Here is an 8,474-nt window from a genome sequence, read left to right as displayed (position 1 = left end):
ATACTTACTTTGGACTTCCGCTTAGTGGTACTTTCTAAGTAACAACATATGGAAGTAGAGTCTAAGAGGGAAGAGTATTCTTGCTGAACCAAAGAGGAGCATATGGAGGTTTGGGCCACTGTGGGGGATAGTGTTTGTGAGGTAATATACAAGGGAAGAATGAGCTATAGAGTAAAAGTACCAGAGATCTGAGTGTGGTTCACCTACAAAACTTATCTAAGTGTGTAGTTGCATATACCAGAAGAAGACTCTGAACAGCCAAGTAAAGAGCAGGTGTCCTCAAGAGAAATATCAGAGATCACTAAGACTTGGGAAATTTGGTGATCTACCTTAAAAGGAGTATAAAGATCCCACTGTGATCCCTGGGTTTGTAATTGATGATCCAGAGATGACATAACTTTGGAGTACAAGTTACATCCTAGAATAAGAACATTATGAGAATAAATTTTACGTAACACACTGTGAAGCCAAATTTGACAAGATCAAGAGAACTTGCAGGCAGTAATTTAGATGTCTGCCAGAATAAAACACAATACTTCTTAAAGGAAGATGACGTATTTTGGGCTCCTTGTAACTTGTCTTCCACAATATCCAGCACTTTATAACAACACACAACAAAACATTAGACTTGTACTTAAAATCAAAGGAAAGGGAGGCATTCAATGGAAACTGAGTGTAATATGTTACAGATACTGCAGGTGTAGGCAAGACTTAGTTAGGTATTAAAAATGTAATTGTAGGGGTGCCTGGGTGGCTCAATGGGTCAAGCCTCTGCCCTGGTCATGATTCCAGGGTCCTGGGATCGAGCCCCACATCGGGCTCTCTGTTCAGCGGGGAGCCTGCCCCCCACCGCCTGCCTCTCTGCCTACTTGTGATCTCTGTCTGTCAAATAAATAAATAAAATCTTTAAAAAAATGTAATTGTATCTTGGAGATATTGTGGGTTTGGTTCCAGAAGACCACAATAATACAAATATCTCAGTAAAGCCAGTCAAATGAAATTTTTGGTTTTCCTTTGCCAGTACAAGATCTCACCTTGGTGTTGATGGCTCTTTGCTGATCGGGATGTGGTTGCTGAAGGCTGGGGTGGTTATGGCAATTTTTAATGTAACGCTGAAGAATGTTGCATTGATTGACTCATCCTTTCTGCATGATTTCTCTGTAGTATACAGTGCTGTTTGATAGCATTCTACACAGTAGAACTTCTTCACAATCGGAGTCAGTACTCAAATTCTGTCGATCCTTTATCAACCAAGTGTATGTAGTATTCTAAATTCTTTGTTGCCATTTCAACAATCTTTGCGGCATCTTTATCTGGAGTAAATTTCACCTCCAGAAACCACCTTCTTGCTCATTTATAAGAAGTGAATCTTCATCTGTTGAAGTTTTATCACAAGTGTATCACATATTCAGGCACTACTTTAAATTCTAGTTCTCGGGGCACCTGGGTGGCTCAGTGGGTTAAGCCTCTGCCTTCGGCTCAGGTCATGATCCCAGGGTCCTGGGATCGAGTCCCACATCGGGCTCTCTGCTCAGTAGGGAGCCTGCTTCCCTTCCTCTCTCTCTGCCTGCCTCTCTGCCTACCTGTGATCTGTGTCTGTGAAATAAATAAATAAAAATCTTTAAAAATAAATAAATAAATAAATTCTAGTTCTCTTGCCATTTCTACCCCATCTGCCATTACTTCCTCCACTGAGTCTTGAACCAACCCCTCAAAATTATCCTTGATGGTTGCAATCAACTTCTTCCAATCTCCTGTTCATGTGCCACTTTTGACCACTCTTCATGAATCACAAGTAGTTTTAGTGACATATAGAATGGTGAACTCTTCCCAGATTTACACTTTACTTTGCTCAGATCCTTTAGAAGAATCAGTATCTACGGAAGCTATAACCTTTCTAAATGTATTTCTTAAATAATAATATGTCAATGTTGAAAATGCTCTTTGATGTGGGCTGCAGAATGGATGTTGTATTTGTAGGCATGTAAACAACATTAATTTCACTGGGCATATCCATCAGAGCTCTCGACTGACCAGGTGCATTGTCAGTGAGCAGTGATATTTTGAAAAAAAAATTTTTTCTTTGCTGTTTTTTGTTTGTTTGCTTGTTTGCTTGTTTTATCAGTAGTAGGTCTCAGCAGTGGGCTTAAAATATTTCATAAACCTTGTTTACTACAAACCATGACAGCAATGTGCTGCCATCCAGGCTTTGCTGTTCCATTTATAGAGCATGGGCAGAGTAGAGGTAATATAATTCTTAAGAGCCCCAGAGTTTTTAGAATGGTCAGTGAGCACTGGACTCAACTGAAGTCACCAGCTACATATCCCCTAACAGGAGAATTAGCCTCTTGTTTCAAGTTTTGAAATCAAGTACTGATTTCTCCTCTCTAGCTATGAAAGTCCTAAATGGCTTCTTCTTCTAACAGAAAGCTGTTTCATCTATGTTGAAAATCTGTTGTTTAGTGTAGCCACCTTCATTAATTATCTTAATTTTACAAAAATATAACTTTATGTTTCATGTAATAATAGAAACAAGGTATTGGGTGATTATAGCACATGGATGAGGAGAATGAATGACAGCTTTGCCAAAGGAGATGGGAAGGAAAATTTTAGAATACTATGTTATAAGATTTCTGTACTACATATGAAACAATACATAGGAAAGTGTTGCCAAATTAGTTAAAATATGTAATGTATGCTATAGGATTACCACTACAATTATTTTAAAAGAAATGTAATTTAAACTTCTGCCTATCTCCCCACACTTACTCCCTCTGGACCAGGAGTACCATGCTCTAATCCCAATCTACTCAACTAGGTTGAAACCCAGCTGGTACCAAAATGCCAGCTTACCACTCTTCTCTCATGAACCCTGACACCAGACTCATTGGAAACATGGCACTTTTGCCTAACACAGGTCTGTTCAAAGGACCTGGCCCTAGAGAGATAAAAGATACAGATATTGAAGATGAGGCCATCTATTACTTCAAGGCCAATGTCTTCTTCAAAAATGATGAGATTAAGAATGAAGCTGACAGAGCCTTGATATATAAAACTCTACATTTCTGAGTGCCTAAACAAACTCCAAGAGTGCAATTTCAGAAGACAAAGTGAAAAATATATGTATATGTGGGGAATCACTAATTTTCCCATTCCTGGAGAGCCTGGTTTTCCACTAAACCTGCAAACAAGATAAGGTGATGAGGGTCTACTTACAGCAGGTGAGACAAGAGACTGGACCGACTTTCTGAGAAAGTTTTTCACCCTGCAAATGCTAAACCTAGCAAAATGCTGGGCTTTCTTTGTGAAGAGACAGTTCATGAACAAGAGGGCCTTAGGACCTGGACAGTAAAAGGAGCCTGTGCAGACAGTTTCCACAGCCATGGACAGCATTTTACAGCAAGATGAATACAATTATTTATCTTTATTTGATAAAGTTTTATACAGAAGAGAGCATGTCTTCACTTAAAGAATTCTTGATCAAGAATTTGGGTTGGGGGAGCACCTGGGTGGCTCAGTGGGTTAAAGCCACTGCCTTCAGCTCAGGTCATGATCCCAGGGTCCTGGGATCGAGACCCACATTGGGCTCTCTGCTCAGCGGAAAGCCTGCTTCCCTTCCTCTCTCTCTGCCTGCCTCTCTGCCTACTTTGTGATCTCTGTCTGTCAAATAAAAATAAATAAATAAATAAATAAAGGTAAATAAATAAAAATCTTTTTAAAAAAAGAATTTGGGTTGGGGAGGGAAAAATGGGTTGTCAAAGTGTGATTTTAAATTTTCCACAGTTTGTAGCTAGTGCTTAATAACAGGTAAGTAATAATAAAGAAATTTCTAACATTGAACAAAAAGAAATATAACTTGTACTTTAAGGGGGAGATAAAATGAAATCAAAATGTTCAACTAAAAACAGATAAAGACAGGAGAAAAGGAATAACAAAATTATGAAAAACACAAAATCAATGAGTATAAAACATTATAAACATGAAAGATAGTCATCCAACTATGTCAATACTCAATTTAAATGTGACTTGACTAAAAACACCAATTAAAAGACAGGAATCATCAGACTAGATTAGAAAATAGTTTCCAACTCTATTTTGTCTATAAGAAACACCTTTTAAATATAAAGACTGACCTCAATTAAAAGTAAGGAGGTAGAAGAAGACATATCATGCTACAAGTAGTAATAGTAAAGAATAATAATAACATCTGGAATAGCCTTTTTAATTTCAGACAAAACAGATATGAGATCAGGAAAGGTTGTCAGGGATAAAGAGGGGCATTGTGTAATGATAAAGGAGTCAGTTCTCCAAGATAACACAGAAATCTTCCATATATCTACCTAACAAGAAAGCACCAAAACTGATAGGCAAAAACTGATAGACCTGAAAGGAAATATAGACAAATCTACTATTATAGAGACACAAAATCCACTCTGTTATTAATTAATATATCATGTAGTCAGAAAATTGATAAAGATATAAATTACCTGAACAGAGTTATCAATTAAATTGATCTAATGGTCATTTATACAATACTCCTTCCAATTGTAGCAAAATACACATGCTTCTTATATTCATATGGAACATCCATCAAAATAGACTATATAATGGGTCACTCAACACTTTAATGCATTTAAAAGAATAATGTTAAGGGTTGAAAAGATATGATGACGCTCTAACCTCTGGAACCTCTGAATTTGACCATTGTAGATATAATCAAGTCAAGATGAGGACACTAGGGTGAACCCTAATCTAATGTAACTTGTGTCTTTGTAAGAAGGGAACAAGTTAGAGACATATAGGGACTAAACAGCCATATGAGGATGAAGGCAGAGATGGGAGTTATGTTACCACAAGCACAAGGGACACCATGGGGTACTGGAGGCTGGGAGATGTAAGGAAGGTTCTTGAGTCTTCAGAGGGAACATGGCTAACTTTGAACTTCTAGCTCCCCAGAATGTGAATGAATAATTTTTTTGTTGTTTAAAGCCATTCTGTTTGTGGTACTTTGTTATAGCAGCCCTAGGAAGCAAATATAAATAGATATCATACAGGTGTGTTCTCTGACCACAGAGTAATTAAATGAGAAAATAAGAGAAAGACTGCCAGAATATACACAAATATCTGGAAATTCAATGTTACATTTCTAAATAACCCAAGGATCAAAGAAGAAGTCTCAATAGAAATTTTAAAAGTATATTTTGAACTGAATGAAAATGAATACGTAACTTATCAGAATCTGTGGAATGAAGTAAAAGCATTGTTTAGAGAGAAGTCTGTTCCTTTAAATGTATACTTAAGAAAATAAAGATGAAATACATAAATCAATAACCTAAGTTTTCATCACAGGAAAGTAGAAAAAGATGGGCAATTTAAACTGAAAGTAAGTAGGAAGAACAAGATCCTAAAATTAGAGGAGAAATCAATGAAATTTAAAGCAAGACAACCATAGAGAAAATCAACAAAATCTTCAAAGTAGTTCTTGGAGAAGATCAATAACAATGATGTATCTGTACTCAAGTTAACCAATTGGGAAAAGGAGAAGAGAAAGAAAGAGAGAGAGAGAGAGAGAAGAAAAAAACAAGACAAAACACAGATTATCATAAATGGAAAGAGGTCATCACTAATGACCTCCCAGACATTAAAACAATAATAAAGGAATGTTTTCTACAAATATATACCCACATGTTTGTAATTTAGATGAAATGGAACAATTCTTGAAGGACTCAAACTACCAAAATTCAAATAAGGGAAAATAGATAACCAGAAATATCCTACATCTGTTATAATAATTGAATAAAAAAATTTAATAACCTTCCAATAAAGAAAGTACAAAGCATAAATGGTTTCTCTGGCAAATTCCACTAAATATTTAATTAAGAAATAATTCTAATTGTCCAAACTTTGTTCCAGAATATAGAAACAGCAGGAGTATGTCTTACTTTGTTCTTATGAGGCCAGCATTACCCTAATCCAAAATCAGATTTTAAAAAAAATTCAAAAGAGAAAATCTAAAGACCAATATCTCTAATAAACATAGTTGTATAAATTGTCAATAAATATTACCATATCAAATCCAATAATATAGAGAAACAATTATATACCACAACTAAGTTGGTAATTCCAGGTTTGGAAGGCAGATTTCACATTCAAAAATCTGTACAACAAAGGAAACAGTCAACAAAACAAAGAGGCAACCCACAGAATGGGAGAAGATATTCACAAATGATATTATAGACAAAGGGCTGATACCCAAGATCTATAAAGAACTCCTCACACTCAACACACACAAAACAGATAATCACATCAAAAAAAATGGGCAGAAGACATGAACAGACACTTCTCCAAAGAAGACATACAAATGACTAACAGACACATGAAAAAATGTTCATCCTCATTAACCATCAGGGAGATTCAAATCAAAACCACATTGAAATACCACCTTATACCAGTTAGAATGGCTAAAATCAACAAGACAGTAACAAGTATTGGAGAGGAGTGGAGAAAGGGGAACCCTCTTACACTGTTGGTGGGAAAGCACGTTAATGCAGCCATTTTGGAAAACAATGTGGAGATTCTTTAAGAAATTTAAAAATAGAGCTACCCTGTGACCCTGGAATTCCACTGCTGGGTATTTAGCTCAAACATACAGAGTTGTGAAAAGAAGGGCCCTTTGTACCCCAATGTTCATAGCAGCAATGCCCACAGTTGCCAAACTGTGGAAAGAACCAAGATGCCCTTTGATGGATGAATGGATAAAGAAGATATGGTCCATATATACAATGGAGTATTATGCCTCCATCAGAAAGGATGAATACCCAACTTTTATACTAACATGGACAGGACTGGAGGAGATTATGCTGAATGAAACAAGTCAAGCAGAGAGAATCCATTATCATATGGTTTCACTTACTTGTGGGACATAAGGAATAACATGGAGGACATTGAGAGATGGAGAGAAGTGAGTTGGGGGAATTGGAGGGGGATACAACCATGAGAGACTGTGGACTCTGAGAAATAAACTGCGGGTTTTGCGGGGGAGGTGGAGGGTTGGGTGAATCTGGTGGTGGGTATTAAGGAGGGCACATATTGGATAGAGCACTGGGTATGGTGCATAAACAATGAATTTTGGAACACACACACAAATTCAATTCAATTCAATTTTTAAAAAATCAATTCATGTAATCTACCACATCACGAAGTTAAAAAAAAAACCTTAATTTTATTAAATTTTTAATTCCAGTTCTAGTATAGTTAACATACAGTGTTATGTTATTTTCAGGTATACAATATAGTGAGTCAGTACTTCTATACGTTACTCAGTGCTCATCATGATAAGTGTACTCTTCAGTTCCACATGTTTTTGAGTTTTACATAAAGTTGATGATTGTGTCTTGAATTTCTTTCATTCAACATTATGTTCATGGGACTCATGATTTTTCTTAAGGCTGTACCTGCTTTTCATTCTACTTCTGATGGATATTAAGTTTGCAACATTCACAGACAAAGCTACTCTGGAAATTATGCATCTGGTTTCTTTGAGGAGTAAATTACTAACCCTTCATCTTTATTGGGTAATGTCAAATTATTTTCCAAAGTGCATGCCAGTTTATACTCCCACCCATAGTGTATAAATGTTTTCGTTGGTCTGCTTCAACAGTGCTAAATTTTGTTTGCTTGTTTGTTTTTTACTAATTGTGAGTTGTTAGAGGTTATCTCTGGTTTTAATTATTCCCATGACCTTTAATAGAGTATATTTTTATAGTCTGAAAGAAGACAAAAAAGAAAAATCATGATTATATAAATTCACAAGCACTTGAAAAAAATCCATCATCTGTTTTTGATAAAAACTCTTGGAAAACTAGAAAGACGGAAGATGTTCCTCAACTTGATAAAGAACATGCACAACAAAACAAAGCAAAGCAAAACCTAACAGCATCATAATTAATTGTGAGAAATTGGATGCTTTCCTTCTAAAAGTAGGAACAAGGAGAGGATATCCTTTCTCCCTACTCCTATTTAACCTCATACTGGAGGTCCTAGCTAATATAATAAGAACAGCAAATGAAAGGTGTAAATATTAGGATGGAAGAAATAAAACCATTTTTATTTGAATCTAGCAGGGATCCTATACTAGAATAAAGGAAATGAGATAAGAATTAAAGAAATATGAATAATGTAAGGACTTCAGTTAATAAAAATGTATCACTATTATTGGTTCACATACTATGACAAATGTATCACACACAATACTATAAGATGTTAATAAAGGAAACTGGGTTACAGATATATGGAATCCTTCTCTACATATCTTTGCAACTTTTCTGTAAATCTAAAACTCTTCTAAAATAAAAACTTTGTTTAAAACAGCAGTTTAGGAAAAATACATAATAAGCTGTGCTTTATGAAAAAAGACCATGCAAAGTCAATACTTAATCTTTTTATTAGACATACCTGCACATGTACTTGTGTGT

At 35.7% G+C, this 8,474-nt stretch overlaps 1 pseudogene; it reads left to right on the top strand.

The window, feature by feature from the left end:
* Nucleotides 1–2,841: 2,841 nt before the first annotated feature.
* On the top strand, nucleotides 2,842–3,352 carry LOC111150275 (annotated as a pseudogene).
* The last annotated feature ends 5,122 nt before the right edge of the window (nucleotides 3,353–8,474 follow it).

Source organism: Enhydra lutris, unplaced genomic scaffold (assembly GCF_002288905.1).
Source record: "Enhydra lutris kenyoni isolate GAN:26980312 unplaced genomic scaffold, ASM228890v2 scaffoldscaffold22, whole genome shotgun sequence".
NCBI lineage: Eukaryota > Metazoa > Chordata > Mammalia > Carnivora > Mustelidae > Enhydra > Enhydra lutris.
The sequence above is the reverse complement of the archived record's forward strand: the minus strand, read 5'-3'. Positions and strand labels throughout refer to the sequence as shown.